General features: G+C 65.8%; 1 protein-coding gene across 2 annotated transcripts in view; it reads right to left on the bottom strand.

The window, feature by feature from the left end:
* Positions 1–24,977, bottom strand: part of ppp1r17 (protein phosphatase 1 regulatory subunit 17) — a 190,713-nt gene extending 165,736 nt beyond the window's left edge. The window contains exon 1 of one of the 2 annotated variants that reach the window (XM_072467368.1): positions 24,858–24,977. The gene's annotated coding sequence lies outside the window, so the exon portion shown is untranslated. Of the gene's footprint in view, positions 1–24,714; positions 24,815–24,857 lie in introns of those variants that run through there. The other variant, XM_072467369.1, reaches the window with a different exon arrangement.
* Between the last annotated feature and the right edge of the window lie 2,914 nt (positions 24,978–27,891).

Below are 27,891 nucleotides of genomic sequence, written 5' to 3'. Positions count from 1 at the left end.
TGATCGGGCCGCACGCCACAGTGACCGGACCGCAAGCCGCAGTGATCGGGCAGCACGCCACAGTGACCGGGCAGCACGCCACAGTGACCGGGCCGCACGTCACAGTGATCGGGCAGCACGCCACAGTGATCGGGCCGCACGCCACAGTGACCGGGCAGCACGCCACAGTGACTGGGCCGCACGCCACAGTGACCGGGCTGCACGCCGCAGTGATCGGGCTGCACGCCACAGTGATCGGGCCGCACGCCGCAGTGATCGGGCCGCACGCCACAGTGACCGGGCAGCACGCTGCAGTGACCGGGCCGCACGCCACAGTGATCGGGCCGCTCACCACAGTGACCGGGCAGCACGCCGCAGTGATCGGGCAGCACGCCGCAGTGACCGGGCTGCACGCTGCAGTGACCGGGCCGCACGCCACAGTGACCGGGCCGCACGCCACAGTGATCGGGCCGCACGCCACAGTGACCGGGCCGCACGCTGCAGTGACCGGGCCGCACGCTGCAGTGACCGGGCCGCACGCCGCAGTGATCGGGCCGCACGCCACAGTGATCGGGCAGCACGCCACAGTGATCGGGCCGCACGCCACAGTGACCGGGCCGCAAGCCACAGTGACCGGGCAGCACGCCACAGTGATCGGGCAGCACGCCACAGTGATCGGGCCGCACGCCACAGTGACCGGGCCGCACGCCACAGTGACCGGGCCGCACGCTGCAGTGACCGGGCAGCACGCCGCAGTGATCGGGCAGCACGCTGCAGTGAACGTGCCGCACGTCACAGTGACCGGGCCGCACGCCACAGTGACCGGGCCGCACGCCGCAGTGATCGGGCCGCACGCCACAGTGACCGGGCCGCACGCTGCAGTGACCGGGCCGCACGCTGCAGTGACCAGGCCGCACGCCGCGGTGATCGGGCCGCACGCCACAGTGATCGGGCAGCACGCCACAGTGATCGGGCCGCACGCCACAGTGACCGGGCCGCAAGCCACAGTGACCGGGCCGCACGCCGCAGTGACCGGGCAGCACGCCGCAGTGACTGGGCCGCACGCTGCAGTGACCGGGCCGCACGCCGCAGTGACCGGGCTGCACGCCGCAGTGACCGGGCAGCACGCCTCAGTGACCGGGCCGCACGCCACAGTGACCGGGCCGCACGCCACAGTGACCGGGCCGCACGCCACAGTGACCGGGCCGCACGCCACAGTGACCGGGCCGCACGCCACAGTGACCGGGCCGCACGCCACAGTGATCGGGCAGCACGCCGCAGTGACCGGGCAGCACGCCGCAGTGACCGGGCCGCACGCCGCAGTGATCGGGCAGCATGCCACAGTGACCGGGCAGCACGTCACAGTGATCGGGCTGCACGCCGCAGTGACCGGGCAGCACGTCACAGTGACCGGGCAGCACGCCACAGTGACCGGGCAGCACGCCACAGTGACCGGGCAGCACGCCACAGTGACCGGGCAGCACGTCCCAGTGACCGGGCCGCACGCAACAGTGACCGGGCAGCACGTCACAGTGACCGGGCAGCACGCCACAGTGACCGGGCAGCACGTCACAGTGATTGGGCCGCATGCCACAGTGACCGGGCAGCACGTCACAGTGACCGGGCAGCACGCCGCAGTGATCGGGCAGCACGCCACAGTGACCGGGCAGCACGCCGCAGTGACCGGGCAGCACGCCACAGTGACCGGGCTGCACGCCACAGTGACCGGGCAGCACGTCACAGTGACCGGGCAGCACGCCGCAGTGACCGGGCCGCACGCCGCAGTGACCGGGCCGCACGCCGCAGTGATCGGGCAGCACGCCACAGTGATCGGGCCGCACGCTGCAGTGATCGGGCAGCACGCCGCAGTGATCGGGCAGCACGCCGCAGTGATCGGGCAGCACGCCACAGTGATCGGGCAGCACGTCACAGTGATCGGGCCGCACGCCGCAGTGACCGGGCCGCACGCCGCAGTGATCGGGCCGCACGCCGCAGTGATCGGGCAGCACGCCACAGTGATCGGGCAGCACGTCACAGTGACCGGGCAGCACGCCGCAGTGATCGGGCCGCACGCCACAGTGATCGGGCAGCACGCCACAGTGATCGGGCCGCACGCCACAGTGAACGGGCCGCACGCCGCAGTGATCGGGCCGCACGCCACAGTGATCGGGCCGCACGCCGCAGTGATCGGGCCGCACGCCACAGTGACCGGGCTGCACGCCACAGTGACCGGGCCGCACGCCGCAGTCATCGGGCAGCACGCCACAGTGATCGGGCAGCACGCCGCAGTGATCGGGCAGCACGCCACAGTGACCGGGCTGCACGCCACAGTGATCGGGCCGCACGCCACAGTGATCTGGCCGCACGCCACAGTGACCGGGCCGCACGCCGCAGTCATCGGGCAGCACGCCGCAGTGATCGGGCCGCACGCCACAGTGATCGGGCAGCACGCCACAGTGACCGGGCTGCACGCCACAGTGATCGGGCCGCACGCCACAGTGATCGGGCTGCACGCCACAGTGATCGGGCTGCACGCCTCAGTGATCGGGCTGCACGCCACAGTGACCGGGCCGCACGCCGCAGTGACCGGGCCGCACGCCGCAGTGACCGGGCAGCACACCGCAGTGACCGGGCAGCACGCTACAGTGACCGGGCCGCACGCCGCAGTGACCGGGCCGCACGCCGCATTGACCGGGCAGCACGCCGCAGTGACCGGGCTGCACGCCGCAGTGACCGGGCAGCACGCCGCAGTGACCGGGCCGCACGCTGCAGTGACCGGGCCGCACGCCGCAGTGACCGGGCAGCACGCCTCAGTGACCGGGCAGCACGCCTCAGTGACCGGGCCGCACGCTGCAGTGACCGGGCAGCACGCCGCAGTGACCGGGCCGCACGCCACAGTGACCGGGCCGCACGCCACAGTGACCGGGCCGCACGCCACAGTGACCGGGCAGCACGTCACAGTGACCGGGCCGCACGCCACAGTGACCGGGCCGCACGTCACAGTGACCGGGCCGCACGCCACAGTGACCGGGCCGCACGCCACAGTGACCGGGCCGCACGCCACAGTGATCGGGCAGCACGCCGCAGTGACCGGGCAGCACGCCGCAGTGACCGGGCCGCACGCCGCAGTGACCGGGCAGCATGCCACAGTGACCGGGCAGCACGTCACAGTGATCGGGCTGCACGCCGCAGTGACCGGGCAGCACGTCACAGTGACCGGGCAGCACGCCACAGTGACCGGGCAGCACGCCACAGTGACCGGGCAGCACGCCACAGTGACCGGGCAGCACGTCCCAGTGACCGGGCCGCACGCCACAGTGACCGGGCAGCACGTCACAGTGACCGGGCAGCACGCCACAGTGATCGGGCAGCACGCCACAGTGACCGGGCAGCACGCCGCAGTGACCGGGCAGCACGCCACAGTGACCGGGCTGCACGCCACAGTGACCGGGCAGCACGTCACAGTGACCGGGCAGCACGCTGCAGTGACCGGGCCGCACGCCGCAGTGACCGGGCCGCACGCCACAGTGATCGGGCCGCACGCCGCAGTGATCGGGCAGCACGCCACAGTGATCGGGCAGCACGTCACAGTGACCGGGCAGCACGCCGCAGTGATCGGGCCGCACGCCGCAGTGATCGGGCAGCACGCCACAGTGATCGGGCCGCACGCCACAGTGAACGGGCCGCACGCCGCAGTGATCGGGCCGCTGGCCACAGTGATCGGGCCGCACGCCGCAGTGATCGGGCCGCACGCCACAGTGACCGGGCTGCACGCCACAGTGACCGGGCCGCACGCCGCAGTCATCGGGCAGCACGCCACAGTGATCGGGCAGCACGCCGCAGTGATCGGGCAGCACGCCACAGTGACCGGGCTGCACGCCACAGTGATCGGGCCGCACGCCACAGTGATCGGGCCGCACGCCACAGTGACCGGGCCGCACGCCGCAGTCATCGGGCAGCACGCCGCAGTGATCGGGCCGCACGCCACAGTGATCGGGCAGCACGCCACAGTGACCGGGCTGCACGCCACAGTGATCGGGCCGCACGCCACAGTGATCGGGCCGCACGCCACAGTGACCGGGCTGCACGCCACAGTGATCAGGCCGCACGCCGCAGTGACCGGGCCGCACGCCGCAGTGACCGGGCAGCACGCCACAGTGATCGGGCCGCACGCCGCAGTGACCGGGCCGCACGCCGCAGTGATCGGGCCGCACGTCACAGTGACCGGGCCGCACGTCACAGTGATCGGGCTGCACGCCGCAGTGACCGGGCTGCACGCCGCAGTGACCGGGCCGCACGTCACAGTGACCGGGCTGCACGCCGCAGTGATCGGGCTGCACGTCACAGTGATCGGGCAGCACGTCACAGTGACCGGGCCGCACGTCACAGTGACCGGGCTGCACGCCGCAGTGATCGGGCTGCACGCTGCAGTGACCGGGCTGCACGCAACAGCGATCGGGCAGCACGCCACAGTGATCGGGCAGCACGCCGCAGTGACCGGGCCGCACACCACAGTGATCGGGCCGCACGCCGCAGTGACCGGGCTGCACGCCACAGTGATCGGGCTGCACGCCACAGTGATCGGGCCGCACGCCGCAGTGACCGGGCTGCACGCCACAGTGATCGGGCTGCACGCCACAGTGATCGGGCCGCACGCCGCAGTGAACGTGCCGCACGCCGCAGTGACCGGGCTGCACGCCACAGTGATCGGGCCGCACGCCACAGTGATCGGGCCGCACGCCGCAGTGACCGGGCCGCACGCCACAGTGACCGGGCAGCACGCCACAGTGACCGGGCTGCACGCCACAGTGATCGGGCCGCACGCCGCAGTGATCGGGCCGCACGCCACAGTGACCGGGCTGCACGCCACAGTGACCGGGCTGCACACCACAGTGACCGGGCCGCACGCCGCAGTGACCGGGCTGCATGCCACAGTGACCGGGCCGCACGCCACAGTGACCGGGCTGCACGCCACAGTGATCGGGCCGCACGCCGCAGTGACCGGGCCGCACGTCACAGTGATCGGGCCGCACGTCGCAGTGATCGGGCCGCACGCCACAGTGACCGGGCCGCAAGCCGCAGTGACCGGGCAGCACGCCACAGTGATCGGGCCGCACGCCGCAGTGACCGGGCCGCACGCCGCAGTGATCGGGCAGCACGTCACAGTGACCGGGCCGCACGCCACAGTGATCGGGCCGCACGCCACAGTGATCGGGCCGCACGCCGCAGTGACCGGGCCGCACGCCACAGTGATCGGGCCGCACGCCACAGTGACCGGGCCGCAAGCCGCAGTGACCGGGCAGCACGCCACAGTGATCGGGCCGCACGCCGCAGTGACCGGGCCGCACGCCGCAGTGATCGGGCAGCACGTCACAGTGACCGGGCCGCACGCCACAGTGACCGGGCTGCACGCCACAGTGATCGGGCCGCACGCCGCAGTGACCGGGCCGCACGCCGCAGTGATCGGGCCGCACGTCGCAGTGATTGGGCAGCACACCACAGTGACCGGGCTGCACGCCGCAGTGATCGGGCTGCACGTCACAGTGATCGGGCAGCATGTCGCAGTGACCGGGCCGCACGCCACAGTGATCGGGCCGCACGCCGCAGTGACCGGGCAGCACGTCACAGTGATCGGGCAGCACGTCACAGTGACCGGGCCGCACGTCACAGTGATCGGGCAGCACGTCACAGTGATCGGGCAGCACGTCACAGTGACCGGGCTGCACGCCGCAGTGATCGGGCAGCACGTCACAGTGATCGGGCCGCACGCCACAGTGACCGGGAAGCACGCCGCAGTGACCGGGCAGCACGTCACAGTGATCGGGCAGCACGCCTCAGTGATCGGGCAGCACGCCACAGTGATCGGGCCGCACGCCACAGTGACCGGACCGCAAGCCGCAGTGATCGGGCAGCACGCCACAGTGACCGGGCAGCACGCCACAGTGACCGGGCCGCACGTCACAGTGATCGGGCAGCACGCCACAGTGATCGGGCCGCACGCCACAGTGACCGGGCAGCACGCCACAGTGACTGGGCCGCACGCCACAGTGACCGGGCTGCACGCCGCAGTGATCGGGCTGCACGCCACAGTGATCGGGCCGCACGCCGCAGTGATCGGGCCGCACGCCACAGTGACCGGGCAGCACGCTGCAGTGACCGGGCCGCACGCCACAGTGATCGGGCCGCTCACCACAGTGACCGGGCAGCACGCCGCAGTGATCGGGCAGCACGCCGCAGTGACCGGGCTGCACGCTGCAGTGACCGGGCCGCACGCCACAGTGACCGGGCCGCACGCCACAGTGATCGGGCCGCACGCCACAGTGACCGGGCCGCACGCTGCAGTGACCGGGCCGCACGCTGCAGTGACCGGGCCGCACGCCGCAGTGATCGGGCCGCACGCCACAGTGATCGGGCAGCACGCCACAGTGATCGGGCCGCACGCCACAGTGACCGGGCCGCAAGCCACAGTGACCGGGCAGCACGCCACAGTGATCGGGCAGCACGCCACAGTGATCGGGCCGCACGCCACAGTGACCGGGCCGCACGCCACAGTGACCGGGCCGCACGCTGCAGTGACCGGGCAGCACGCCGCAGTGATCGGGCAGCACGCTGCAGTGAACGTGCCGCACGTCACAGTGACCGGGCCGCACGCCACAGTGACCGGGCCGCACGCCGCAGTGATCGGGCCGCACGCCACAGTGACCGGGCCGCACGCTGCAGTGACCGGGCCGCACGCTGCAGTGACCGGGCCGCACGCCGCGGTGATCGGGCCGCACGCCACAGTGATCGGGCAGCACGCCACAGTGATCGGGCCGCACGCCACAGTGACCGGGCCGCAAGCCACAGTGACCGGGCAGCACGCCACAGTGACCGGGCCGCACGCCACAGTGACCGGGCCGCACGCTGCAGTGACCGGGCAGCACGCCGCAGTGATCGGGCCGCACGCTGCAGTGACCGGGCTGCACGCCGCAGTGATCGGGCCGCACGCCGCAGTGATCGGGCAGCACGCTGCAGTGACCGGGCCGCACGCTGCAGTGACCGGGCTGCACGCCGCAGTGATCGGGCCGCACGCCGCAGTGATCGGGCCGCACGCGGCAGTGACCGGGCCGCACGCCACAGTGACCGGGCCGCACGCCGCAGTGACCGGGCAGCACGCGGCAGTGACCGGGCCGCACGTCACAGTGACCGGGCTGCACGCCGCAGTGATCGGGCTGCACGTCACAGTGATCGGGCAGCACGTCACAGTGACCGGGCCGCACGTCACAGTGACCGGGCTGCACGCCGCAGTGATCGGGCTGCACGCTGCAGTGACCGGGCTGCACGCAACAGTGATCGGGCAGCACGCCACAGTGATCGGGCAGCACGCCGCAGTGACCGGGCCGCACGCCACAGTGATCGGGCCGCACGCCGCAGTGACCGGGCTGCACGCCACAGTGATCGGGCTGCACGCCACAGTGATCGGGCCGCACGCCGCAGTGACCGGGCTGCACGCCACAGTGATCGGGCTGCACGCCACAGTGATCGGGCCGCACGCCGCAGTGAACGTGCCGCACGCCGCAGTGACCGGGCTGCACGCCACAGTGATCGGGCCGCACGCCACAGTGATCGGGCCGCACGCCGCAGTGACCGGGCCGCACGCCACAGTGACCGGGCAGCACGCCACAGTGACCGGGCTGCACGCCACAGTGATCGGGCCGCACGCCGCAGTGATCGGGCCGCACGCCACAGTGACCGGGCTGCACGCCACAGTGACCGGGCTGCACGCCACAGTGACCGGGCCGCACGCCGCAGTGACCGGGCTGCATGCCACAGTGACCGGGCCGCACGCCACAGTGACCGGGCTGCACGCCACAGTGATCGGGCCGCACGCCGCAGTGACCGGGCCGCACGTCACAGTGATCGGGCAGCACGCCGCAGTGATCGGGCCGCACGCCGCAGTGATCGGGCTGCACGCCGCAGTGACCGGGCCGCACGCCACAGTGACTGGGCAGCACGCCGCAGTGACCGGGCAGCACGCTGCAGTGATCGGGCCGCACGCCGCAGTGACCGGGCCGCAAGCCGCAGTGACCGGGCAGCACGCCACAGTGATCGGGCCGCACGCCGCAGTGACCGGGCCGCACGCCGCAGTGATCGGGCAGCACGTCACAGTGACCGGGCCGCACGCCACAGTGATCGGGCCGCACGCCACAGTGATCGGGCCGCACGCCGCAGTGACCGGGCCGCACGCCACAGTGATCGGGCCGCACGCCACAGTGACCGGGCCGCAAGCCGCAGTGACCGGGCAGCACGCCACAGTGATCGGGCCGCACGCCGCAGTGACCGGGCCGCACGCCGCAGTGATCGGGCAGCACGTCACAGTGACCGGGCCGCACGCCACAGTGACCGGGCTGCACGCCACAGTGATCGGGCAGCACGTCACAGTGACCGGGCCGCACGCCGCAGTGACCGGGCCGCACGCCGCAGTGATCGGGCCGCACGTCGCAGTGATTGGGCAGCACACCACAGTGACCGGGCTGCACGCCGCAGTGATCGGGCTGCACGTCACAGTGATCGGGCAGCATGTCGCAGTGACCGGGCCGCACGCCACAGTGATCGGGCCGCACGCCGCAGTGACCGGGCAGCACGTCGCAGTGATCGGGCAGCACGTCACAGTGACCGGGCCGCACGTCACAGTGATCGGGCAGCACGTCACAGTGATCGGGCAGCACGTCACAGTGACCGGGCTGCACGCCGCAGTGATCGGGCAGCACGTCACAGTGATCGGGCCGCACGCCACAGTGACCGGGAAGCACGCCGCAGTGACCGGGCAGCACGTCACAGTGATCGGGCAGCACGCCTCAGTGATCGGGCAGCACGCCACAGTGATCGGGCCGCACGCCACAGTGACCGGACCGCAAGCCGCAGTGATCGGGCAGCACGCCACAGTGACCGGGCAGCACGCCACAGTGACCGGGCCGCACGTCACAGTGATCGGGCAGCACGCCACAGTGATCGGGCCGCACGCCACAGTGACCGGGCCGCAAGCCGCAGTGACCGGGCAGCACGCCACAGTGATCGGGCCGCACGCCGCAGTGACCGGGCCGCACGCCGCAGTGATCGGGCAGCACGTCACAGTGACCGGGCCGCACGCCACAGTGACCGGGCTGCACGCCACAGTGATCGGGCCGCACGCCGCAGTGACCGGGCCGCACGCCGCAGTGATCGGGCCGCACGTCGCAGTGATTGGGCAGCACACCACAGTGACCGGGCTGCACGCCGCAGTGATCGGGCTGCACGTCACAGTGATCGGGCAGCATGTCGCAGTGACCGGGCCGCACGCCACAGTGATCGGGCCGCACGCCGCAGTGACCGGGCAGCACGTCACAGTGATCGGGCAGCACGTCACAGTGACCGGGCCGCACGTCACAGTGATCGGGCAGCACGTCACAGTGATCGGGCAGCACGTCACAGTGACCGGGCTGCACGCCGCAGTGATCGGGCAGCACGTCACAGTGATCGGGCCGCACGCCACAGTGACCGGGAAGCACGCCGCAGTGACCGGGCAGCACGTCACAGTGATCGGGCAGCACGCCTCAGTGATCGGGCAGCACGCCACAGTGATCGGGCCGCACGCCACAGTGACCGGACCGCAAGCCGCAGTGATCGGGCAGCACGCCACAGTGACCGGGCAGCACGCCACAGTGACCGGGCCGCACGTCACAGTGATCGGGCAGCACGCCACAGTGATCGGGCCGCACGCCACAGTGACCGGGCAGCACGCCACAGTGACTGGGCCGCACGCCACAGTGACCGGGCTGCACGCCGCAGTGATCGGGCTGCACGTCACAGTGACCGGGCCGCACGCCACAGTGACCGGGCAGCACGCCACAGTGACCGGGCAGCACGCCACAGTGATCGGGCCGCACGCCGCAGTGATCGGGCCGCACGCCACAGTGACCGGGCAGCACGCTGCAGTGACCGGGCCGCACGCCACAGTGATCGGGCCGCTCACCACAGTGACCGGGCAGCACGCCGCAGTGATCGGGCAGCACGCCGCAGTGACCGGGCTGCACGCTGCAGTGACCGGGCCGCACGCCACAGTGACCGGGCCGCACGCCACAGTGATCGGGCCGCACGCCACAGTGACCGGGCCGCACGCTGCAGTGACCGGGCCGCACGCTGCAGTGACCGGGCCGCACGCCGCAGTGATCGGGCCGCACGCCACAGTGATCGGGCAGCACGCCACAGTGATCGGGCCGCACGCCACAGTGACCGGGCCGCAAGCCACAGTGACCGGGCAGCACGCCACAGTGATCGGGCAGCACGCCACAGTGATCGGGCCGCACGCCACAGTGACCGGGCCGCACGCCACAGTGACCGGGCCGCACGCTGCAGTGACCGGGCAGCACGCCGCAGTGATCGGGCAGCACGCTGCAGTGAACGTGCCGCACGTCACAGTGACCGGGCCGCACGCCACAGTGACCGGGCCGCACGCCGCAGTGATCGGGCCGCACGCCACAGTGACCGGGCCGCACGCTGCAGTGACCGGGCCGCACGCTGCAGTGACCGGGCCGCACGCCGCGGTGATCGGGCCGCACGCCACAGTGATCGGGCAGCACGCCACAGTGATCGGGCCGCACGCCACAGTGATCGGGCCGCACGCCACAGTGACCGGGCCGCAAGCCACAGTGACCGGGCAGCACGCCACAGTGACCGGGCCGCACGCCACAGTGACCGGGCCGCACGCTGCAGTGACCGGGCAGCACGCCGCAGTGATCGGGCCGCACGCTGCAGTGACCGGGCTGCACGCCGCAGTGATCGGGCCGCACGCCGCAGTGATCGGGCAGCACGCTGCAGTGACCGGGCCGCACGCTGCAGTGACCGGGCTGCACGCCGCAGTGATCGGGCCGCACGCCGCAGTGATCGGGCCGCACGCGGCAGTGACCGGGCCGCACGCCACAGTGACCGGGCCGCACGCCGCAGTGACCGGGCAGCACGCGGCAGTGACCGGGCCGCACGTCACAGTGACCGGGCTGCACGCCGCAGTGATCGGGCTGCACGTCACAGTGATCGGGCAGCACGTCACAGTGACCGGGCCGCACGTCACAGTGACCGGGCTGCACGCCGCAGTGATCGGGCTGCACGCTGCAGTGACCGGGCTGCACGCAACAGTGATCGGGCAGCACGCCACAGTGATCGGGCAGCACGCCGCAGTGACCGGGCCGCACGCCACAGTGATCGGGCCGCACGCCGCAGTGACCGGGCTGCACGCCACAGTGATCGGGCTGCACGCCACAGTGATCGGGCCGCACGCCGCAGTGACCGGGCTGCACGCCACAGTGATCGGGCTGCACGCCACAGTGATCGGGCCGCACGCCGCAGTGAACGTGCCGCACGCCGCAGTGACCGGGCTGCACGCCACAGTGATCGGGCCGCACGCCACAGTGATCGGGCCGCACGCCGCAGTGACCGGGCCGCACGCCACTGTGACCGGGCAGCACGCCACAGTGACCGGGCTGCACGCCACAGTGATCGGGCCGCACGCCGCAGTGATCGGGCCGCACGCCACAGTGACCGGGCTGCACGCCACAGTGACCGGGCTGCACGCCACAGTGACCGGGCCGCACGCCGCAGTGACCGGGCTGCATGCCACAGTGACCGGGCCGCACGCCACAGTGACCGGGCTGCACGCCACAGTGATCGGGCCGCACGCCGCAGTGACCGGGCCGCACGTCACAGTGATCGGGCAGCACGCCGCAGTGATCGGGCCGCACGCCGCAGTGATCGGGCTGCACGCCGCAGTGACCGGGCCGCACGCCACAGTGACTGGGCAGCACGCCGCAGTGACCGGGCAGCACGCTGCAGTGATCGGGCCGCACGCCGCAGTGACCGGGCCGCAAGCCGCAGTGACCGGGCAGCACGCCACAGTGATCGGGCCGCACGCCGCAGTGACCGGGCCGCACGCCGCAGTGATCGGGCAGCACGTCACAGTGACCGGGCCGCACGCCACAGTGATCGGGCCGCACGCCACAGTGATCGGGCCGCACGCCGCAGTGACCGGGCCGCACGCCACAGTGATCGGGCCGCACGCCACAGTGACCGGGCCGCAAGCCGCAGTGACCGGGCAGCACGCCACAGTGATCGGGCCGCACGCCGCAGTGACCGGGCCGCACGCCGCAGTGATCGGGCAGCACGTCACAGTGACCGGGCCGCACGCCACAGTGACCGGGCTGCACGCCACAGTGATCGGGCAGCACGTCACAGTGACCGGGCCGCACGCCGCAGTGACCGGGCCGCACGCCGCAGTGATCGGGCCGCACGTCGCAGTGATTGGGCAGCACACCACAGTGACCGGGCTGCACGCCGCAGTGATCGGGCTGCACGTCACAGTGATCGGGCAGCACGTCACAGTGATCGGGCAGCACGCCGCAGTGATCGGGCCGCACGCCGCAGTGACCGGGCCGCACGCCGCAGTGATCGGGCAGCACGCCACAGTGACCGGGCAGCACGTCGCAGTGATCGGGCAGCACGTCACAGTGATCGGGCAGCACGCCACAGTGATCGGGCAGCATGTCGCAGTGACCGGGCCGCACGCCACAGTGATCGGGCCGCACGCCGCAGTGACCGGGCAGCACGTCGCAGTGATCGGGCAGCACGTCACAGTGACCGGGCCGCACGTCACAGTGATCGGGCAGCACGTCACAGTGATCGGGCAGCACGTCACAGTGACCGGGCTGCACGCCGCAGTGATCGGGCAGCACGTCACAGTGATCGGGCCGCACGCCACAGTGACCGGGAAGCACGCCGCAGTGACCGGGCAGCACGTCACAGTGATCGGGCAGCACGCCTCAGTGATCGGGCAGCACGCCACAGTGATCGGGCCGCACGCCACAGTGACCGGACCGCAAGCCGCAGTGATCGGGCAGCACGCCACAGTGACCGGGCAGCACGCCACAGTGACCGGGCCGCACGTCACAGTGATCGGGCAGCACGCCACAGTGATCGGGCCGCACGCCACAGTGACCGGGCAGCACGCCACAGTGACTGGGCCGCACGCCACAGTGACCGGGCTGCACGCCGCAGTGATCGGGCTGCACGCCACAGTGATCGGGCCGCACGCCGCAGTGATCGGGCCGCACGCCACAGTGACCGGGCAACACGCTGCAGTGACCGGGCCGCACGCCACAGTGATCGGGCCGCTCACCACAGTGACCGGGCAGCACGCCGCAGTGATCGGGCAGCACGCCGCAGTGACCGGGCTGCACGCTGCAGTGATCGGGCCGCACGCCACAGTGACCGGGCCGCACGCTGCAGTGACCGGGCCGCACGCTGCAGTGACCGGGCCGCACGCCGCAGTGATCGGGCCGCACGCCACAGTGATCGGGCAGCACGCCACAGTGATCGGGCCGCACGCCACAGTGACCGGGCCGCAAGCCACAGTGACCGGGCAGCACGCCACAGTGATCGGGCAGCACGCCACAGTGATCGGGCCGCACGCCACAGTGACCGGGCCGCACGCCACAGTGACCGGGCCGCACGCTGCAGTGATCGGGCAGCACGCCGCAGTGATCGGGCAGCACGCTGCAGTGAACGTGCCGCACGTCACAGTGACCGGGCCGCACGCTACAGTGACCGGGCCGCACGCCGCAGTGATCGGGCCGCACGCCACAGTGACCGGGCCGCACGCTGCAGTGACCGGGCCGCACGCTGCAGTGACCGGGCCGCACGCCGCAGTGATCGGGCCGCACGCCACAGTGATCGGGCAGCACGCCACAGTGATCGGGCCGCACGCCACAGTGACCGGGCCGCAAGCCACAGTGACCGGGCAGCACGCCACAGTGACCGGGCCGCACGCCACAGTGACCGGGCCGCACGCTGCAGTGACCGGGCAGCACGCCGCAGTGATCGGGCCGCACGCCGCAGTGACCGGGCTGCACGCCGCAGTGATCGGGCCGCACGCCGCAGTGATCGGGCAGCACGCTGCAGTGACCGGGCCGCACGCTGCAGTGACCGGGCTGCACGCCGCAGTGATCGGGCCGCACGCCGCAGTGATCGGGCCGCACGCGGCAGTGACCGGGCCGCACGCCACAGTGACCGGGCCGCACGCCGCAGTGACCGGGCAGCACGCGGCAGTGACCGGGCCGCACGCCACAGTGACCGGGCAGCACGCGGCAGTGACCGGGCCGCACGCCACAGTGATCGGGCCGCACGCCAAGTGACCGGGCTGCACGCCGCAGTGATCGGGCCGCACGCCGCAGTGATCGGGCCGCACGCTGCAGTGACCGGGCCGCACGCTGCAGTGACCGGGCTGCACGCCGCAGTGATCGGGCCGCACGCCGCAGTGATCGGGCCGCACGCGGCAGTGACCGGGCCGCACGCCACAGTGACCGGGCAGCACGCGGCAGTGACCGGGCCGCACGCCACAGTGACCGGGCAACACGCGGCAGTGACCGGGCCGCACGCCACAGTGACCGGGCCGCACGCCGCAGTGATCGGGCCGCACGCCGCAGTGATCGGGCCGCACGCCACAGTGACCGGGCAGCACGCGGCAGTGACCGGGCCGCACGCCACAGTGATCGGGCAGCACGCCGCAGTGTTCGGGCCGCACGCCGCAGTGTTCGGGCCGCACGCCGCAGTGACCGGTCTGCACGCAACAGTGACCGGGCCGCACGCCGCAGTGACCGGGCTGCACGCAACAGTGATCGGGCCGCACGCCGCAGTGACCGGGCCGCACGCCACAGTGACCGGGCAGCACGCCACAGTGATCGGGCCGCACGCCACAGTGATCGGGCCGCACGCCACAGTGATCGGGCCGCACGCCACAGTGACCGGGCAGCACGCCACAGTGACCGGGCCGCACGCCACAGTGACCGGGCAGCACGCCACAGTGATCGGGCCGCACGCCGCAGTGATCGGGCCGCACGCCACAGTGATCGGGCCGCACGCCACAGTGATCGGGCCGCACGCCGCAGTGACCGGGCCGCACGCTGCAGTGATCGGGCCGCACGCCGCAGTGACCGGGCCGCACGCCGCAGTGATCGGGCAGCACGCCGCAGTGACCGGGCCGCACGCCGCAGTGATCGGGCTGCACGCCGCAGTGACCGGGCAGCACGCCACAGTGACCGGGCAGCACGCCGCAGTGACCGGGCTGCACGCTGCAGTGATCGGGCAGCACGCCGCAGTGATCGGGCCGCACGCCGCAGTGATCGGGCCGCACGCCACAGTGATCGGGCCGCACGCCGCAGTGATCGGGCCGCACGCGGCAGTGACCGGGCCGCACGCCACAGTGACCGGGCCGCACGCCGCAGTGACCGGGCAGCACGCGGCAGTGACCGGGCCGCACGTCACAGTGACCGGGCTGCACGCCGCAGTGATCGGGCTGCACGTCACAGTGATCGGGCAGCACGTCACAGTGACCGGGCCGCACGTCACAGTGACCGGGCTGCACGCCGCAGTGATCGGGCTGCACGCTGCAGTGACCGGGCTGCACGCAACAGTGATCGGGCAGCACGCCACAGTGATCGGGCAGCACGCCGCAGTGACCGGGCCGCACGCCACAGTGATCGGGCCGCACGCCGCAGTGACCGGGCTGCACGCCACAGTGATCGGGCTGCACGCCACAGTGATCGGGCCGCACGCCGCAGTGACCGGGCTGCACGCCACAGTGATCGGGCTGCACGCCACAGTGATCGGGCCGCACGCCGCAGTGAACGTGCCGCACGCCGCAGTGACCGGGCTGCACGCCACAGTGATCGGGCCGCACGCCACAGTGATCGGGCCGCACGCCGCAGTGACCGGGCCGCACGCCACTGTGACCGGGCAGCACGCCACAGTGACCGGGCTGCACGCCACAGTGATCGGGCCGCACGCCGCAGTGATCGGGCCGCACGCCACAGTGACCGGGCTGCACGCCACAGTGACCGGGCTGCACGCCACAGTGACCGGGCCGCACGCCGCAGTGACCGGGCTGCATGCCACAGTGACCGGGCCGCACGCCACAGTGACCGGGCTGCACGCCACAGTGATCGGGCCGCACGCCGCAGTGACCGGGCCGCACGTCACAGTGATCGGGCAGCACGCCGCAGTGATCGGGCCGCACGCCGCAGTGATCGGGCTGCACGCCGCAGTGACCGGGCCGCACGCCACAGTGACTGGGCAGCACGCCGCAGTGACCGGGCAGCACGCTGCAGTGATCGGGCCGCACGCCGCAGTGACCGGGCCGCAAGCCGCAGTGACCGGGCAGCACGCCACAGTGATCGGGCCGCACGCCGCAGTGACCGGGCCGCACGCCGCAGTGATCGGGCAGCACGTCACAGTGACCGGGCCGCACGCCACAGTGATCGGGCCGCACGCCACAGTGATCGGGCCGCACGCCGCAGTGACCGGGCCGCACGCCACAGTGATCGGGCCGCACGCCACAGTGACCGGGCCGCAAGCCGCAGTGACCGGGCAGCACGCCACAGTGATCGGGCCGCACGCCGCAGTGACCGGGCCGCACGCCGCAGTGATCGGGCAGCACGTCACAGTGACCGGGCCGCACGCCACAGTGACCGGGCTGCACGCCACAGTGATCGGGCAGCACGTCACAGTGACCGGGCCGCACGCCGCAGTGACCGGGCCGCACGCCGCAGTGATCGGGCCGCACGTCGCAGTGATTGGGCAGCACACCACAGTGACCGGGCTGCACGCCGCAGTGATCGGGCTGCACGTCACAGTGATCGGGCAGCACGTCACAGTGATCGGGCAGCACGCCGCAGTGATCGGGCCGCACGCCGCAGTGACCGGGCCGCACGCCGCAGTGATCGGGCAGCACGCCACAGTGACCGGGCAGCACGTCGCAGTGATCGGGCAGCACGTCACAGTGATCGGGCAGCACGCCACAGTGATCGGGCAGCATGTCGCAGTGACCGGGCCGCACGCCACAGTGATCGGGCCGCACGCCGCAGTGACCGGGCAGCACGTCGCAGTGATCGGGCAGCACGTCACAGTGACCGGGCCGCACGTCACAGTGATCGGGCAGCACGTCACAGTGATCGGGCAGCACGTCACAGTGACCGGGCTGCACGCCGCAGTGATCGGGCAGCACGTCACAGTGATCGGGCCGCACGCCACAGTGACCGGGAAGCACGCCGCAGTGACCGGGCAGCACGTCACAGTGATCGGGCAGCACGCCTCAGTGATCGGGCAGCACGCCACAGTGATCGGGCCGCACGCCACAGTGACCGGACCGCAAGCCGCAGTGATCGGGCAGCACGCCACAGTGACCGGGCAGCACGCCACAGTGACCGGGCCGCACGTCACAGTGATCGGGCAGCACGCCACAGTGATCGGGCCGCACGCCACAGTGACCGGGCAGCACGCCACAGTGACTGGGCCGCACGCCACAGTGACCGGGCTGCACGCCGCAGTGATCGGGCTGCACGCCACAGTGATCGGGCCGCACGCCGCAGTGATCGGGCCGCACGCCACAGTGACCGGGCAACACGCTGCAGTGACCGGGCCGCACGCCACAGTGATCGGGCCGCTCACCACAGTGACCGGGCAGCACGCCGCAGTGATCGGGCAGCACGCCGCAGTGACCGGGCTGCACGCTGCAGTGATCGGGCCGCACGCCACAGTGACCGGGCCGCACGCTGCAGTGACCGGGCCGCACGCTGCAGTGACCGGGCCGCACGCCGCAGTGATCGGGCCGCACGCCACAGTGATCGGGCAGCACGCCACAGTGATCGGGCCGCACGCCACAGTGACCGGGCCGCAAGCCACAGTGACCGGGCAGCACGCCACAGTGATCGGGCAGCACGCCACAGTGATCGGGCCGCACGCCACAGTGACCGGGCCGCACGCCACAGTGACCGGGCCGCACGCTGCAGTGATCGGGCAGCACGCCGCAGTGATCGGGCAGCACGCTGCAGTGAACGTGCCGCACGTCACAGTGACCGGGCCGCACGCTACAGTGACCGGGCCGCACGCCGCAGTGATCGGGCCGCACGCCACAGTGACCGGGCCGCACGCTGCAGTGACCGGGCCGCACGCTGCAGTGACCGGGCCGCACGCCGCAGTGATCGGGCCGCACGCCACAGTGATCGGGCAGCACGCCACAGTGATCGGGCCGCACGCCACAGTGACCGGGCCGCAAGCCACAGTGACCGGGCAGCACGCCACAGTGACCGGGCCGCACGCCACAGTGACCGGGCCGCACGCTGCAGTGACCGGGCAGCACGCCGCAGTGATCGGGCCGCACGCCGCAGTGACCGGGCTGCACGCCGCAGTGATCGGGCCGCACGCCGCAGTGATCGGGCAGCACGCTGCAGTGACCGGGCCGCACGCTGCAGTGACCGGGCTGCACGCCGCAGTGATCGGGCCGCACGCCGCAGTGATCGGGCCGCACGCGGCAGTGACCGGGCCGCACGCCACAGTGACCGGGCCGCACGCCGCAGTGACCGGGCAGCACGCGGCAGTGACCGGGCCGCACGCCACAGTGACCGGGCAGCACGCGGCAGTGACCGGGCCGCACGCCACAGTGATCGGGCCGCACGCCAAGTGACCGGGCTGCACGCCGCAGTGATCGGGCCGCACGCCGCAGTGATCGGGCCGCACGCTGCAGTGACCGGGCCGCACGCTGCAGTGACCGGGCTGCACGCCGCAGTGATCGGGCCGCACGCCGCAGTGATCGGGCCGCACGCGGCAGTGACCGGGCCGCACGCCACAGTGACCGGGCAGCACGCGGCAGTGACCGGGCCGCACGCCACAGTGACCGGGCAACACGCGGCAGTGACCGGGCCGCACGCCACAGTGACCGGGCCGCACGCCGCAGTGATCGGGCCGCACGCCGCAGTGATCGGGCCGCACGCCACAGTGACCGGGCAGCACGCGGCAGTGACCGGGCCGCACGCCACAGTGATCGGGCAGCACGCCGCAGTGTTCGGGCCGCACGCCGCAGTGTTCGGGCCGCACGCCGCAGTGACCGGTCTGCACGCAACAGTGACCGGGCCGCACGCCGCAGTGACCGGGCTGCACGCAACAGTGATCGGGCCGCACGCCGCAGTGACCGGGCCGCACGCCACAGTGACCGGGCAGCACGCCACAGTGATCGGGCCGCACGCCACAGTGATCGGGCCGCACGCCACAGTGATCGGGCCGCACGCCACAGTGACCGGGCAGCACGCCACAGTGACCGGGCCGCACGCCACAGTGACCGGGCAGCACGCCACAGTGATCGGGCCGCACGCCGCAGTGATCGGGCCGCACGCCACAGTGATCGGGCCGCACGCCACAGTGATCGGGCCGCACGCCGCAGTGACCGGGCCGCACGCTGCAGTGATCGGGCCGCACGCCGCAGTGACCGGGCCGCACGCCGCAGTGATCGGGCAGCACGCCGCAGTGACCGGGCCGCACGCCGCAGTGATCGGGCTGCACGCCGCAGTGACCGGGCAGCACGCCACAGTGACCGGGCAGCACGCCGCAGTGACCGGGCTGCACGCTGCAGTGATCGGGCAGCACGCCGCAGTGATCGGGCCGCACGCCGCAGTGATCGGGCCGCACGCCACAGTGATCGGGCCGCACGCCACAGTGATCGGGCCGTACGCCGCAGTTACCGGGCCGCACGTCACAATGATCGGGCAGCACGCCACAGTGATCGGGCCGCACGCCACAGTGATCGGGCTGCACGCCACAGTGATCGGGCAGCACGCCACAGTGATCGGGCCGCACGCCACAATGATCGGGCCGCACGCCACAGTGACCGGGCCGCACGCCGCAGTGATCGGGCAGCACGCCACAGTGATCGGGCAGCGCGCCACAGTGATCGGGCCGCACGCCACAGTGATCGGGCAGCACGTCACAGTGATCGGGCAGCGCGCCACAGTGATCGGGCAGCACGCCGCAGTGACCGGGCTGCACGTCACAGTGATCGGGCCGCACGCCGCAGTGACCGGGCCGCACGCCACAGTGACCGGGCCGCACGCCACAGTGACCGGGCAGCACGCCACAGTGACCGGGCCGCACACCACAGTGACCGGGCAGCACGCCGCAGTGACCGGGCAGCACGCCACAGTGACCGGGCTGCACGCCGCAGTGACCGGGCAGCACGTCACAGTGACCGGGCCGCACGCCACAGTGACCGGGCTGCACGCCACAGTGACCGGGCTGCACGCCGCAGTGATCGGGCCGCACGCAGCAGTGACCGGGCAGCACGCCGCAGTGACCGGGCTGCACGCCACAGTGACCGGGCAGCACGCCACAGTGACCGGGCAGCACGCCACAGTGATCGGGCCGCACGCCACAGTGACCGGGCCGCACGCTGCAGTGACCGGGCCGCACGCCACAGTGACCGGGCAGCACGCCACAGTGACCGGGCAGCACGCCACAGTGATCGGGCCGCACGCCACAGTGATCGGGCCGCACGTCACAGTGACCGGGCTGCACGCTGCAGTGACCGGGCAGCACGTCACAGTGACCGGGCCGCACGCCACAGTGACCGGGCTGCACGCCACAGTGACCGGGCTGCACGCCGCAGTGATCGGGCCGCACGCCGCAGTGACCGGGCAGCACGCCGCAGTGACCGGGCTGCACGCCACAGTGACCGGGCAGCACGCCACAGTGACCGGGCCGCACGCTGCAGTGATCGGGCCGCACGCCGCAGTGACGTGAATTATGCTGTATAAATGGGTATTAAAAGTGGGGCTCAACATTTATGCTTAAACAGCTAACTTTTACCTATACTAGTTGTATTTGAAATACTTGGCTTCTACACCTATCAACTGTCTATCCTTCCTCACAGACTTGTAGGTTCTTTACGCAAAGAGTGGTGAGGCCGTGGAATGCCCCACCTGCAATAGTAGTGAACTCGCCAACATTGAGGGCATTTAAAAGTTTATTGGATAAGCATATGGATGATAATGGCATAGTGTAGGTTAGATGGTTTTTGTTTTTTGACTTCCCATGTCGGTGCAACATCGTGGGCCGAAGGGCCTGTACTGCGCTGTATCGTTCTATGTTCTATGATAGTGTTGAGGGTTGTTGCAGGTTACAACAGGACATTGGCAGGATGCAGAGGTGGGCTGAGAAGTGGCAGATGGAGTTCAACCTTGATAAATGATCAAGTGATTCATTTTGGATGGTCGAATCTGAATGCTGAATACAGGGTTAAAGGCAGGATTCTTGGAAGTGTGGAGGAACAGGGGTATCTTGAGGTCCATGTACATAGATCCCTCAAAGTTGCCACCCAGGTTGATAGGGTTGTTAAGAAGGTGTATGGTGTGTTGGTTTTCATTAAAAGGGGGATTGAGTTTAAGAGCCGCGAGGTTTTGCTGCAGCTTTATAAAACGCTAGTTAGACCACACTTGGAGTATTGTGTCCTGTTCTGGTCGCCTCATTATAGGAAGGTTGTGGAGGCTTTGGAGAGGGTACAGAGGAGACTTACCAGGATGCTGCCTGGACTGGAGGGCATGTCTTATGAAGAAAGGTTGAGGGAGCTAGGGCTTTTCTCACTGGAGCGAAGAAGGCAGAGAGGTGACTAGATAGAGGTGTACAAGGTGATGAGAGGCATGGATAGAGTGGATAGCCAGAGACTTTTCCCCAGGGCGGAAATGGCTGTCACGAGGGGACATAATTTTAAGGTGATTAGAGGAAGGTATAGGGGAGATGTCAGTGGTAGGTTCTTTACACAGAGACTAATGGGTGCGTAGAATGCACTGCAAGCAGAGGTGGTGGAGTCAGAGTCATTAGGGACATTTAAGCAACTCTTAGACAGGCACATGGACAGCAGTAAATTGAAGAGGTGTAAGTTAGGTTGATCTTAGATTTGGATAAATGGTCGGCACAACATCGTGGGCTGAAGGGCCTGTACTGTGCTGTACTGTTCTATGGTGCAGGCATTGGGGAGCTGCCAGTGCTGGCATAACCAGATGATGCAGGGGCAGCAAGGGCTCAAACCAGCTGCCCTTCCATCCAGAGGTGAAACCCTGGGCCCTATGGGCACTGCCCGGGAGGAGGGGGTGCTGGGTGGCAATCCGGACCCATCCTATGCACTGACGATGGTAGCCACCAGCTCCTCCGAGTTCCACACCTCTGATGAGGTTGCGTCTCGCAGCCAGCATCCGGAACAGCTGTGCATGTGCTGTCGACAAGTGAGCTGGGGCTCTCCGGCCTCAGCGCCTGCAGAGGACCCCCTCCGGGGCATCGAAGGCCATGGGACGAGGTAAGCAATTGGCTCCCTCCACCTCTGATGTACATCCAGGGACATACCTAGACGTAACGGTACAACAAGGAGGGCCAAGCACATCGAGGATCGCTAAGGGCACTGAGGGGATGAGGGGAGGTGGGAGGGGTGTAAGGAGTGGAGTGTGCATTGGGGGTGGGGGGGAAGGGGAGAAGGAGGGTGGAGATAGTGGGCAGCACCATCGTGATCGTGGGCACTTTTGTACACTTGTGCGAGGAACATTAAAATACCCTCAGAACAACCAGTATGACGCCTCTGGTTCTTTGTTCCACCAATCCCATGCCCCATCCCTCCACACATGCGGCCTCGCCTCCCCCCACCCACCCGACATGCCCTGCCCACGGACACCCAGCCGCAGATATGTGTCCGGGGCTGGGACCCATCACTTGGGTGTTCGGAGGTTGACAGCTGTGCCTGTGCTGCTGCCTCCAGCAGTGTTCAGGCAGAGTGTCCAGGCATCAAGGTGTGATTGGGATGTTAGGCAATGAGCCCCATATGCTACATGGTCTGCCCACCCACGAGGATCCACTTGGGATGTATGAAGTGCTAATTTAACCGTGATTGCCAATTCTCTATTAGCAATAGCCTTCAGCTGCACCGTCAGGGACCTCCGTGGTCATTGGGAGTTATAGTTGGTCAGTGGGGCAGACAGGCTGGGGTTTCCCCTGGTTTCAGGAACCATAGTAACCATGGCAACCATAGTTGCCATGGCTGACCAGTAAACATCCGCGCTCCCCCAACCACCCCACCACTCCGCAGGTGTACCCCAGCCCTGAGACCCCCAGCCCCTGTGGCAGTCAACCCCCAACTGGTGCTGCACCCTGCAGTTGCCCCCCCCCCCACAACTGAACACTCCCCCCCTTCAATCCCCGAGTACAGGGGCAGCATGCCTGGGCTCATGTGGGCAAAAATGCTGCTCACGCCCTCGGCTCCCCTCAACAGCCCATCCGCCAAGATAACGTTTTCCAAAAGGAGTACTAATCGGCGCCAGCGTGACCACTCACTTGCTGGGGAGGCCCCGCATCAAGTCTTCACCGGCCCATGGAAAGATCAACCTATCTAAGCCCACATCACCACCCTATCCCCGTAACCCCATCTAACCTTTTTGGACTAAGGGCCTAATTTTTCAAGTTCTATGTAAGTCAATCTTAGAGGAATATTAAACTGTGAACTTTACTAAGAATTACTAAGTGCATGGTTCATTCAGGAATGGACTGTGAACAAGCCATGTATTGTGAAGCAACGTAACTTCCTACAAGACCACAAAGACTTGTGTTTTCAAAGTGCTGTTTTGCCGTGTACAGTGCAGTAAGGCAAATCAGGGTCTAACATGGCCAATCCACCTAACCTGCAGATCTTTGGACTGTGGGAGGAAACCGGAGCACCCGGAGGAAACCCACGCATACACGGGGAGAACGTGCAGATTCCGCACAGACAGTGACCCAAGCCGGGAATCGAACCTGGGACCCTGGAGCTGTGAAGCAATTGTGCTAACCACTGTGCAATCATGCTGCTTAAGTGGTGATAATTGGTTTCTCACCACACTACGGTGAGATCCCGATTTCTCCTATGGGAGCGGGCCGGTTGCATTGCAAACAGTTTGGCGCCCGGCGCAGTTCTCATTTTCTGCCTCTCCTGCTATTCACCGGCCTCGTCTTGCTCGAGCGAGAGCGCAATGAGGTCAGAAAATAGCACCCTAAGTAGATTTCATTGTATTGTAAAATAAACACTCTCTCCAGGCAACCAGCGATGGGAAATAAATACCAGCTTTGTCAGTGACACCCACATCTCGAGACTACTCTTTTAAAATTGATAAGCTGGGCTTCCAGATTCAACTTCATGTTATAAAATTGTACAAGATAATAAATTGACAAACCTAAGAGTTACATAATTTCATTAGTACCCCAAAGTAAAAAGGCTCAACCAGACATTCAGAATCATATTAACAACTAATTTGTTCAAATTCCCACAGCCTGGCAAAAAACATCTCGGGTCCCATTCAGCTTTATCCAAATCCATAATACAAAAATTATAAAGTATCAATGAAGAGAGGAATCTGTTTAACTATGGTACAACCTTTGCTGCCGACACCTATTTCTCCACGCATGGAACTAACTGCTCAACGATTGCTGAAACAAAACTCACATTTGATGGGTGTTAAAGAAAAATTGTAACGGGCAATGACCTGAAGAAACTTTGTTCATCTGTGAAAGAAAAAAAAGCTAATCGGCTAACTTAAATCATTCTTCCTTAATTACAGTTAGACCCTGATTTGCCTGACTGCACCGTACACGGCAAAACAGCACTTTGAAAACACAAGTCTTTGTGGTCTTGTAGGAAGTTACGTTGCTTCACAATACATGGCTTGTTCACAGTCCATTCCTGAATGAACCATGCCCTTGGTCATTCTTAGCAAAGTGCACAGTTTAACTTTTCTCTCAGATTGACTTACATAGAACTTGAAAAATTAGGTGCAAACTTCTTTAACTTTTGAACAGAGCTCGGACACTAACTGGAATACTCATCATTATACTTACCTCTATTATTTGAAAGCTTTTAACAATATCTAGGTTTTACTGCTCTGTGCTGACTGTATCACTGTCATTGTTTTAAAGTTTTAGCTGGGAACATAAGTAGAACTAGCAATACACATACTCGGCAATATAGATCTACTACTCACGAATACAAAGCTGACAGCTGTTTTCATGAAGGAGAATCTCTCTGCTCTACTGCTCTGAGTCTCACCTCAGGCTTATCTAGCCATCATCGGATGTTGTCATGGCAATGCTGTGTTTCCATGGCTTTTCCTCACTTCCAATTAATCTCTTTCAAAGCACTAATTATGGCCTGAAGACTTTTTTTTACATCTCCAGAAAATAAAGCGCAGGTTCTACCAGAGCCCCTGACATTTATAAAAGTTGGGCAATTTGCGACGCCTGGTAATTTCAACGACGCGCTGAGAGAGCCATCAGTGTTGTATTTTATGGGAACTTTAAAGAAGCCACAGAAATGAAATACGGGCAGAAAGTCAATCAGTTGGAATGGTAGCGTCACAGTAAGCAGTAATCATGGTCCACGCTTACTTTGGAAGAAAATTCGAAAGATCTGAACAGATGAAGCAAAAAATAATCACAGCTCCACAATAAATTGCTGGGAGCGCAGGACAGATTGACTAGCAGCTTGATAGATGCTTCACATGTCTCGCTTACTTACAAACGAACCCAATTGGGGCTACAACACTTGAATTAATAACTTTCTTTTGCATTGAACTGTCTTTTATTTCAATAAAAGTAACAGATTTATACATGTTCACGCTTAATACGATGTTACATTATTTGTTACCCCGTCCCTATTCCATTGCATAAAACATTTGGAATAAATAGCTGACTCCGGAGTAAAATAGGATTCAAACCTGAATTTAGTTGAAAAAGTTACCTTCTAAACAATACTATTTTTAAAGTTTCACCAATTCGCAAATTCCTCACGGAAATGTGGGAATGAGTTATTTTAACAAAACAGGTACAACCCAGCTATTTTCTGAAGATATCAGTGAACACTGATGGAAGTTTGGAATTTTTGGGCGCGATTCAATCGGAAAATACGTCCAGTTTTGGACGCATTTAGCGGGGTGTTCCTTGGCGGCTACAGCGCCGAGAAACACTCCGCTTTCTCTGGCACTTTATTGGTTTTTTGGGGGGCTGTGGAGTTTCTCTCTGAAGCTCACCAGCAGAAGGTTCCTTGCAGATTTAGGCACCAAGGCTGCCCCGATCTTCCCGCCCCATTTAGGACCCCCCCCCCCCCCCCCCCCCCAATCTTTGGGAGCACCCCTCTCCACATGGTAAGGCCTCCCACCCCTGACAGTGCCCCTGCCAGCCTTGCAGTGTCATCCTAGCACCCTAACTAAATGGGGACCTTTGGATCTATGCAAAATTAGAGATAATGGTCACGATTCAGTTACCTCATCATGCCCGACTTGTTGTGGCGGCGAGGCCGTTGAATCTTGCGATCTTGATCTAGGGCCCAATTGGGCTTGTTCCAGATCTGCATATTTAAGTGAGCCATTAAGCTAATTTAGTTTGTGTTTGCGGGATTCTCCCAGCGCCCAGGACCTAAGGGCCACACCTGGGTGATCTCGGCAGGGTGCCATTTCGTTCTGGTCCACACAAATGTGGACCCAGTCATAATGGCACCTGAGGGGTCTCCCAGGCCATTAGAGACCCTCGTGGTTGGGGACTAGGCACGGTGGTACCTTTACACTCACCTTGGGACTGTCAGCCTGGTACCCTTACAGTGCCCCTGCCAGGGTCCCAGGCTGGCAATACCAAGGCACCCTGGTGCCAGGTTTGCAAAGCCAGGGATTGGGTCCTGGGTGACCTTACCAGGTGGATGGGGATGGGGTGATGTTCCTGGGGCCTCTCCATGGTTGGGGTGTCAAAAATGTGGGGGGGGGGGCCTGAAAGAGTGGGGGGAAAAATTGGGACAGCCTTCCAAAATTACGTCCCACTCTGCGAGGAGCCTATTTAAGTGATTCTAAGTGCGGCCTTGGCAGAGAGAAACATCCCGGATCCAAAAAACAAAAAAGATCCCATGAATAGCAGGGTGTTTCTCAGTGCTGCAGACACAGAGAAACATTCTGCTAAACGCACCTAAAACCAAAATAGATGTTTTCCGATTGAAGGGCCTGAATTTGAATTTACAGTGTGTTTGGTTTGGACAGGCTGTGGGAAATAAGAAACCCCTGAGGGCTCCTTGAAGAGAGGACCAGGCCATTTTAACCCTAAGCTCTCATATTTAAATTCAGATTTGTCCCAGTAGTGTCCAAAAACCAATGCCCTGATCAGTGGTTGGGAGTGGGAATCATGCGAGACGCCATATGACTGAAGTAAATGGTTCTGAGCAAGATAGATAATCTGCGAGGGGGATAACAGCTACAAAAGTTGAGGAAGAAGCCTGGGGCCCCCACGGATTGATTGTTACACCAAGAAGTGTGAATCTTCAGGAAAGATCATTCAAATATCTTGGTCCCTTCTGGCTTCTCCTGAGAGCAGGGTCTGTTTTTACATTTGGTGCCGACTGGCTTTGCAGAGCTTTCTTGTTAAATGGTATAATTGAGCCATGACTTTCAAATCTTAAGTAGGCCCCACCTGGCTGGGACAGACATGGCTCGTATGCTGTTCCGAGGTTTAGTTCAGTTGACAGAGCACAGGGAAGCAAAGGCTGAGACTCTCTGGCTTCCCGGCAGCGGTGGTAGGCGGCCTGCCTTTGGCTGGAATCTTCTGGTCCTGTTGCTCTCAATGGGATTTCCCATTGAATCCTCCCCACACCGCCGGGGAACCCAGGGTGGGGATGCGCTGTTGGTGGGGCCGTAAGATCCTGTCGGTGTGAACAGCCGGAAAATCTCGCCCAAACTCTGAGATCTTAATCCACCCGTCAGCATGGCTTGTGGTGTGTGTATCGGGTTAAAAGTGACCCTTTTATATTTAAAACAGTTCTTACTGAGCTTGTTTGTGTTTCAAATCAACTTCACTTTATTGTCCACATGAAAGTCAATTTTGGGTTCATGGTTTGTTCCTTAAAAAAATTACCCACAAATGAATAATAACAGCAAAATAAAGAAAATCATCTGTTCACAGAACTCAAAATGTAATTCAAGTTATAAAAAAACTATTCCAATTAATTGAAATAATAGAACATACAAACATAGAACATACAGT

Source organism: Scyliorhinus torazame, chromosome 11 (genome assembly GCF_047496885.1).
Source record: "Scyliorhinus torazame isolate Kashiwa2021f chromosome 11, sScyTor2.1, whole genome shotgun sequence".
Classification (NCBI taxonomy): domain Eukaryota; kingdom Metazoa; phylum Chordata; class Chondrichthyes; order Carcharhiniformes; family Scyliorhinidae; genus Scyliorhinus; species Scyliorhinus torazame.
Note: the sequence above shows the minus strand (reverse complement) of the source record. Positions and strands in the feature narration are given on the sequence as shown.